Here is a 9,586-nt window from a genome sequence, read left to right on the forward strand (position 1 = left end):
TTAATCTCAGATCCTGACAGTAGGCCCGTCTAAATCATCAGGCCTTAGTGTGGAGATCTAACTGATTTGATTTTACAGCTGACAAACTTGAACCCAGCACTGCAGAGGGTCTAAGGTTCTACGCTTTATCATTTGGTACCTTTCAATTTGAAGGCTCTCCTTTGATCATTTGAAAGTACAGAAGAGTTTCTGCCCTTTGGGGTGTCTCCTTGCCCAGAATGAGCTAGGATTACAAATCCTGAAAAGGTCATTTGTTAAAAGGGCAGCCAACAACAGGAAACCATTTGAAACAACGGGGCTTTTTGGGAGAGGGCTGGGGGAGAAAAAGAAAGCAAGAAGCAGAGAGAGGGGAGAATGGGAGAGGGAGATAAGAGAAAGACTGAGTGAGAGACAGAAGGGGGAATAGAGAATGAGAGGAAAAGGGAGAGGAGAGAGGGGAAGAGGGAATGAGAGAGAGGATGAGGGAGAGAAGAGGGAGAAAGAAAGGGAGATAAAGAGGGAGAGAAAAAGGGTGGGGGGGGGAGAGAAAGGAGAGAATGAGAGCGAGAGAGAGGAGAGAGAGGGAGAGAGAAAAAGAGTGGAAGAGAGAAGGAGAGAGGAGAGAGTAAGGGGGGAGCAAAGGAGAGCTGAGGTGGAATTTAATTTTGCTTTGGGGCTGGAGTTGGTGAGATAAAAGTGAACATGTTATTTCATTCTGCAGATGAGGATGGGGAAGCAAACTGATTGGCAGGTTTATTTTTAAACTTAACTACTTGACGTCTAAAAATCCATGGAGACTATTGCATGTTTTGCCACTTGATCTTCGGTCTCCATCTGATCTTAGCTATAAACACTGGATATGCAGATTATCATTTAATGCATACAGGGTTTTCCAGTTAAACAATAGGCATGGCCCTCTGGGGAAACAATGCATTACACTGAAAAGAGCTCATTTTTTTAAGTGCTTTCACCGATTTTTTGAAAGCAAACCACATCCCCGTGTCTCATTCAGATCTCTCCTTGCCCAATCCCTCCCGGAAAGAAACCACTGTGGGACGACAGCGCCAATCGTCCTGCCGACCTGAGCCAGATTTGCTGGCCTGGAGTCGCTGGCCAGAAGTCCAAAAATATTGACATTCTACAGTTTTTGATGACTCTGTTACATTGAAATCCACCCTTCCATTTTGGCCTACGTGGGGAGATGGGAACAGTGGCAAGATGCCAGTTGGAAAGGGTGACTGGAGAGGGAGGATTAGGTATCCTTGGGTGTCTATGTTCGATTCTCCCTCTGAGTGTGGGCATGTGCCCACGCCCACTAATCTGGCCCAGGAGCATGGCTCAGTCACCGCCCCAATTCAAGCTTTCACCCCGTATTTTATGGCACCACTCATTAATCCATGGTATCTATTGAGCTCTTACTGGGTGTGGAGCATTGTGCTACGTGGTTGGAAGTGTGCAATAGACACATATTAATTAATTAATTAATGTTGGTATTTGTTAAGCGCTTACTATGTGCCGAGCACTGTTCTAAACGCTGGGGTAGACACAGGGGAATCAGGTTGTCCCACGTGGGGCTCACAGCCTTAATCCCCATTTTACAGATGAGGTAACTGAGGCACAGAGAAGTTAAGTGACTTGCCCACAGTCACACAGCTGACAAGTGGCAGATCTGGGGTTCGAACCCATGACTTCTGACTCCAAAGCCTGTGCTCTTTCCACTGAGCCACGCTGCTTCTCACTGAGCCACGCTGCTTCTCAGGCTTCACATATCCAGCCTACAAATGAGTGCTCAGTCTAGAAGTCTCTGGAAGTCAGAAGGACCTGGGTTCTAATTCTGGCCCTACCATTAGCCCAGTGTGTCACCTTGGTCAAATCACTTCACTTCTCTGTGCCTGTTACCTCATCTCTAAAATGGGGATTAAGATTGTGAGCCCCATGTGGGACAGGGTCTGTGTTCACCCTATCTTGTTTCTACTCCAGCACGGAGAACAGTGTCAGGTACAAAGTAAGTGCTTAAAGAATACCATTAGAAAAAAAGGGAAGAGCTAAAGTTAACACCAAGGTTATGGGCTTGAGAGGGAGCCTGTCTACAAATTCTGTTGCATTGCATTCTCCCAAGTGCTTAGAACTGTGCTTTGCACACAGAAAGTGCTCATTAAATAAATAAGTGCTCAAAAATAAATACAAAAGAGTGCTCAGTCTAGGAGCCTCAGCTGAAGTCTTCCCCGCCAGGCCTGTCTCTGGAGAAGGTTCCTAGACCTGGGTAGCCCAACTCTGAGGGTATTCTCCCAAGCGCTTAGTACAGTGCTCTGCACATGGTAATGTGCAGTAGGCCCTGCCTGGTACCCCAGGAGTCCAGCACCCCGGTTCCTACAAGGCTATAAGCTCAATGAGGGCAGGGAACGTGTTTGTTATATTGTTACAATGTCTCTCCCAAGCTCTTAATACAATGTTCTACACAAAGTAAGCACTCAGTATATACAATTGTCTGACTGACTACAATTTCCCTTATCCCTAAGCTATCTTCATGTTCATCTTCCCTTGTAGACTGTAAGCGCAGATATCACATCTATCGACTCTGTTGTATTGTATTTTCCCAAACGCTCAGTGAAGTGTTCTACATACAGTAAGCAGTCAATAAATACCACTAATGGATTGATTTAAGTGACTGACTGTTTTGGGGAGTTGGAGTGGGTCAGGAATAGGGTTGGGCCACCAGGGGTCCATGCAAGGTACAACAACCCTTCCTGGTCTGCAGTAGACGCCCTCACAACCCGTTCCCCAAAATTGAGCTGGGTGGTGAGGAGGGATGTCGAGGCCCAGGGCGAAGAGAGAGCAGTGACTAAAAATAATAATAATATTAGAATTTGTTAAGTGCTTACTATGTGCCAGGCACTGTACTAAGCTCTGGGGTGGGTTCAAGCAAATTGGGTTGGACTCAGTACCTGTCCCACATGGGGCTCACGGTCTTACTCCCTGTTTTACAGAGGAGGCCCAGAGAAGTGACGTGATTTGCCCAACATCACATAGGAGACAAGTGATCGATCCAGGATTAGAACCCAGGTCCTTCTGACTCCCAGCCAGGTGCTCAATCCCCTAGGCCACAATGCTTCTCAGTACGAACAGGCTGGAGCTGGCAGCGTTCGGCCCCCATTTCTTCCCCATCCTCCCTCCTTGTCAGGAAGAGGCCCAGTGCCCCTTACTCCCCACCCCCTCCATCCTCCGTCCCCCCTCCCCCCGCCAGGGCCTGTGAAGCATCAGGGAAAGCCACAGTGCCGTTCTAAGTCACTGGAATCCTTTCCTTTCCCCAGCAGTCAGGCTGCCAGGGGCGGCGATGCACTGAATCATAGGAAATCACGTGGATCTTTCTTCACTCTCTGAGGATACTGCAAAGCCAGCTCTTCAATCCAGAAAAATCCATGCCCAGTCCCTAGGCCCAACTAGATGCTGCAATCCCAATGCTTAGTCCTCCGGAGCACAAAGTCTGAGGGCAACTTCAGTGAAGCAGGATCTATCAATGAGTCGATGGTTTTTATTGAGAACCTTCTAAATCCAGAGCACTGTACTGAGCACCCTGCACCAGAAGGTGGAATGGTTGCCTCTCCCTAGTGGAAACCACAAGCAGGAAGCCAAGGGACAGGAATGACGCTATGTGGTCACAAGAACCCCACGTCCCACTCGTCCAATTCCTCTGAAACCACAGAATCAGTCTCACTAAATAGAAACCATTCACTCAGAAAAAATGTTTTTTTGTCTTACGGAGACTCTAAACACTGAAATAAAAGTTCTGAAGAAATGGAAGGAACTATCTCATTTTTCCGCAAGTTAATCTGTCTGAATGGATCAATGCAGAAGGACCAATCCAAGTTCTTAATATCGGCCTAATTGCTCTCGCTATGAGAAACTGCATGTGACAGTGCAGAGACATTCCAGTGACTAAAAAATGGGTTAAATGCAGCATTAAATTTGCAAATTCAATCAGGAGTAAGGAAATCCCAAATGCAAAGTTCTTTCAGCAATGTTAAAATTCATCCAGGTTAAATTGATCGCAAATTTGAGGGTATACCTTTCAGAATCCCTGCTAATTCTGTTATATTGTACTCTCCCAAGAATTTAGTACTGTGCTCTGCACATAGTAAGCGCTCAATAAATGAGACTGATTGATAATAAAACTAGGACGTATTCACTCTATTCCTTTTAGAGTACAAGCTCATTCATTCATTCAATCGTATTTATTAAGCTCTTCCTTTGTGCAGAGCACTGTGCTAAGCATTTGGAAAAGTCCAATATCACAGTAAAGAATGCCAATCCCTGCCCATAATGAGCTCACAGTCTAGAGGAGCAGGGAGACAGCCATCACTGCAAATAAATACAATTACAGATATATACATAAATTCTGCCGGGCTGGGAAAGGGGAGAAGAGCCAAGGGAGCAATGTCATTGTGATGCAGAAGGTAGTGGGAGATGAGGAGAAGTGGGGCTTAGTCTGGGAAGGCCTTTTGGAGGAGATGCGCCTTCAATAAGGCTTTGAAGCAGGGGAGAGTGATTGTCTGGTGGATTTGAGGAGGGAGGGTGTTCCAGGTCAGAGGCGGGACGTGGGCCAGGGGTCAGGGGTGAGACAGGCGAGAATAAGGCACAGTGAAAAGGTTAGCACCGGAGGAGGGAAGTGTGCGGACTGGGTTGTAGAAGGAGAGAAGGGAGGAAAGGTAGGAGGCAAGGTGATTGAGTGCTTTAAAACCAGTGGTGAGGGGTTTTTGTTTGATGCGAAGGTGGGCAGGGAATGTGTCTACCCACCCTATTTTACTGTAATCTCCCAAGCACTCAGTACAGTGCTCTGCACACAGTAAGTGCTCAATAAATGGCACTGATTGATTGATTGATTCGCAAAGTGCTTTCTTTGTATCAAGCACCGTGTTAAGCGCTAGGGTAGATATGAGACAATCAGGTCGGACATAGTCCCTGTCAATCAATCAATTGATTGATGGTATTTATTAGGCATTTACTATACTTGGGAAAGTATAATACAGAAGAAATAGCAGAAGTGCTTCCTGCCCATAACGAGCTTACAGTCTAGAGGGGGAAGCATTCATTCACTCAGTAGTATTTATTGAGCGCTTACTATGAGCAGAGCACTGTACTAAGTGCTTGGAATTACAATTCGGTAACAGATAGCGCAGCCAGACATCTATATGAATAAAGAGGTAATTTATAAAATATAAAGATGTATACAGAAGAGTTGTCTCACATGAGGCTCCCAGTCTGAGGGAGAGGGAGGACAGGTGTGGGGGCTTGAGGGTGATGGGCTGCCCAACATTACTGAGGAATGTACTGACCCCCACCCAAGGAGGTTGATTCTGTGCAAGGCACCTTGACACTGTCTGCCTCACCCTACTCAAAACTGGAATAGCGGCTGAGCTCACTGGTGCTGACCTGTCTGGGTCTATTAATTTACCAGGGGAAAGCCTTAGAGATGTTCATTCGTTTAACCTTCCTGCCTCCAGGCCATTCCAGTCTGTACTTCACTCTGCTGCCCAGATCGTTTTTCTAAAAAATCACTCTGCTTACATCTCCCCACTCCTCAGAAACCTCCAATGACTGCCCATCCTTCTCCTCATCAGACAGTAACTCTTTACCATTGGCTTTAAGACACTCAATCAGCTCTCCCCATCCTACCTCACCTCGCTCATCTCCCACTACAACGCAGCCCACCCGCATTGTCCTTCCAATGCCAATTTACTTACTATACCTTTCTCTCTCATCACTGACCCATTGCTCACATCCTCCCTCTGACCTAGATCTCTCTTCCTCTTCAAATCCAACATGTCACCACTCTACCTATCTTTCAAGCCCTACCAAAAGCACATCTCTTCCAAGAGGACCTTCCTGGACTGACCTTCCACTTCCCCACCGTTTGCCCTCCCTTCTGGGTTGCCTATGCACTTGGGTCCGTACTCCTTAAGTACATGATACTCACCACAGTCTCATAGCACTTAGGCATCTAGGCTTATTCTCTGTTGTTTCTCCTAACTGTAATCCATTTCATTGCCTGTCTTCCCCACTAGTCAGTCAGTCAGTCAATCATTTATTGAGTGCTTACTCTGTGTAGAGCACTGTACTAAGCATTTGGCAGAGTATTATATAACAATAAACAGACACATTCCCTGCCCACAGGGAGTCAGAGGGGGAGATTGTAAGCTCCCTGAGGTCAGGGATAGTGTCTACCAACTCTGTCATATTGTATTCTCCCAAGCACTTAGCACAGTGCTCTCCATTAGTAAGTGCTCAATAAGTATGATTAATTGAACGATTGGCTGATGGATAGAAGGCAGGACCTCACATGTCCTCGCCCAAGGATGAGGAGCAAACCAAGAAGGTCAGAGCAAGGTTGATGGTGGACTCTACCCACAGTCATTTAGGGGAGGTCACTCACTAAAACAAAGAGAATTCTGCAAAGAGGTCAAATAGTTATGGCATTTGTTAAACGTTTAGTACGTGCCAGGAACCGTACTAAGTGTGGGGTGTATATAAGCAAATCAGGTTGGACACAATCCCTGTCCCACCTTGGGCTCACAGTCTCAATCCCCATTTTACAGATGAGGTAACCGAGGCACAGAGAAGTGAAGTGGCTTGTCCCAGATCAGAGTAGACAATGGCAGAGCTGGGATTAGAACCCATGACCATCTGACTCCCAGGCCTGTGCTCTATCCACTACACCATGATGCTTCTCTAAAGTTTAATGGACAGGAAATTCCTGTCAATGGCAACCTGTGTCCACCCTGCCAGGTGGGAGGAATTGGGCGATGTTGAACATGGAAACATAGAAGGACTTTGCTCTCTTCTGAATCAAAGCTGGAAAATGATGCTATTTCTCCCAAGTGAGCTAAGAGAAGAAGATATCTCCTTCTGGGAAGTAATCGGTCTTATCTACTCAAAATGCATTCAACATCCATAATGAAGTACATTTAACTATGTGATAACACATTTTAAAGGGACTTTGGATTTTCAGCAGAAAATTAATCAATCGATTATATTTATTGTGCACTTACTGTGTTCAGAGCACTGTACTAAACACTTGGGAGAGTGCAACACAACAATAGGACAGACACATTCCCTGCCCATAATGAAGCTGTCCTTTGGAACAAGGCAGAGTTGTGGAAGGGTCCCATTTTCTCCAGAATATTCATCCATTCAATCGTATTGATTGAGACCTTACTGTGTGCAAAGCTCTGTACTAAGACCTTACACTTCCTCAAACATATTTGAATCTCTGACCAGGAGACCCGAGGCAGGCAACTCAGTGGTGTCTTGAATGTCCTCTGTCAGATGATGAGTTTCCTCAGCTGAAAAATGGGGATTCAGCACCTGCTCTCCCTTAGACTGTGAATCCCCTGTGGGAGAGGGACTGTATTCAATTTGATTAACTTGAATCTACCTCAGCATTTAGAGCAGCGCTTATCACATTCTAAGCGCTCAACAAATACCATAAAAAGATTACCCAGCTTCAGTGATCACAGGTGCTAAGGAATGCCTGGAGCTCCCTTTCAAACCCCATCTTTACTTCCCACTGGGTGTGCAGAAAATTTATCAAAGACGAAAACCACGCCACCAGGAAGCCTTTAAAGTTCCTTGTAATATTGACACACATCTCACAGATTTTGACAAGCCTCCAAGGATATTAATGACTTGCTGTCCTAGTGTGTGCTGTTTCTGGGGACACACATCTCCTTTTAAAGGAAAGACTAATCTCGCTGGTTTAGGACCTGTGTTAGTCTTGTACTCTAGAATACTAGAAACACGATTCTTCCCCCCAAACAACAACAATGGTGATGTTGTTATGGAATGCAGAGGCACTGGATTAGTAAAGAAAACAAAGCCTAGAAAGGGTCACTTGGATAAATCATTTGTCTTTCTGTGGTATTTGTTAAGCGCTTACTATGTGGCTTGCCCAAGGTTACCCAACAGACTAGTGGCAGAGCAGAGATTAGAACCCAGATCCTCTGACTCCCAGGCCTTCACTCTATCTACTAGCCCATACTGCTTCTCTTTAGAGTTGGACTCCAGATCCAACTCTGAATCACAGGAAAATTCTTTTGCTAATATTGTAGGTCCCTCTCAGGGCCACTCCTGGAGAGGTTCCAGTACTCTACCAGTCTTGACTACAAGAGGGAGAATTGAGCAGAGGCATAGCCATTCCATTCCTAACTTGGGCAGTGGCTAGCGAGTGGAAGACAATCTGCCACAAGTCAAAACTCTCCTGTGCTGGGCAGAAGTGGCATGGGAGAGAGTCTAGGGTGGAGACTCAATTTGAGTGCCCAGAAGGAGGCAATGATAAACCACTTCTGTATTTTTACCAAGAAAACTCTCTGGATCCACTACCAGAATGATTGCAGATGAAGGTGGGGTGTTCTGGGAGAGATGTGTCCATGGCGTCGTTATGGGTCGGAAATGACTCGACAGCATAAGACAAGAATATTGCGGGTCATCTTGCTTAACTTCATTTGATAGAACTTACTAAGGGTCTAATGTTTTCAGAATTCTACTGAATTGGGTGCCTATTGTTTTCAGAGAGCTGAATTTCCTATCTAGTAGGTATACAACAGTGTTGCCTAGTGGAAAGGACATAGTCCTCGGTATCGGAAGTCCTGGGTTCTAATCTTGGCTCTTCCACTTACCCACTGTGTGAGACCTTGGAAAGTTACTTAACTTCTGTCACTTAGTAACATAACATCGTCACTTAATGTCTGTCTCCCCTTCTAGACTTAAAACTCACTGTGGTCAGAGAATGTATCTGTTAAATTGTTATTCTGCATGCTCCCAAACATGCAGTACAGTGCTTTGCACACCGTAGGTGCTCAATAAATATGATTGGCTTACCGAATGACTTTGTGCCTCAGTTTCCTCATCTGCAAAATGGGGATTCAATATCTGTACTCTCTTCTACTTAGACTAGGAGCTCCATGTGGGACAAGGACTGTCTAATCTGATTGAACTGTGTCTTCCCAAGTGCATGGAAAGAACTCATAAACCCGTGTTCTTTACCCTAGGCCAGGCTGCTTCTCAACGGTATTTACTAACTCCTTACTGTTTGCATGTCACCATATTAAGCATTTGGGAGAGTTCGATAGAGTAGGTAGAAACTTGCGAACCTAGTGGCCCTGCTAACACTTGGAAAATCTCCAAATTTCTGTTAGGGAAAAGGGAAAAGTCTTGGGGAAAAACTAAACTAAGAAAAAATTACTTTTTCCAAAAAGAAATGTGGAAATGTCAATGTCCCCTTTGGTTCCCAGGTCCTGGGGTGGGGGAGTGAGTATGGCCATCACCTGTTGAACGTGGCCACTACTATCCTCCCAGAGCCTAGTTAACTCTTCTCTCTCCCCTTTTTTAATGGTATTTGTTAAGTGCTTCTCTAACTTCTGTCTGGATTCAGGTTTTCTCTGCTCTTGGTAGCTGAGGAGCAAAGGATCTGAACTATCCTGACCACCCCGGGTCCCCTGCTGCTTCTGAGGTCTCTGCAGTGTGCTGAATGATGCTATGGTGGCCCTGGGCATTTTCTCTTTTAATTGTCATTAGTAATGCAATGATAATAGTACTTGTTAATCGCTTACAA

At 45.6% G+C, this 9,586-nt stretch overlaps 1 non-coding gene across 1 annotated transcript; it reads left to right on the plus strand.

Moving 5' to 3' along the window:
- Positions 1–8,085: 8,085 nt before the first annotated feature.
- On the plus strand, positions 8,086–8,223 carry LOC114809893. The gene has a single exon (XR_003757665.1). It is a non-coding gene; the product is annotated as a small nucleolar RNA SNORA7 (small nucleolar RNA).
- Positions 8,224–9,586: the final 1,363 nt, after the last annotated feature.

The sequence above is a fragment of the Ornithorhynchus anatinus genome, chromosome 2, assembly GCF_004115215.2.
Source record: "Ornithorhynchus anatinus isolate Pmale09 chromosome 2, mOrnAna1.pri.v4, whole genome shotgun sequence".
Lineage (NCBI taxonomy): Eukaryota > Metazoa > Chordata > Mammalia > Monotremata > Ornithorhynchidae > Ornithorhynchus > Ornithorhynchus anatinus.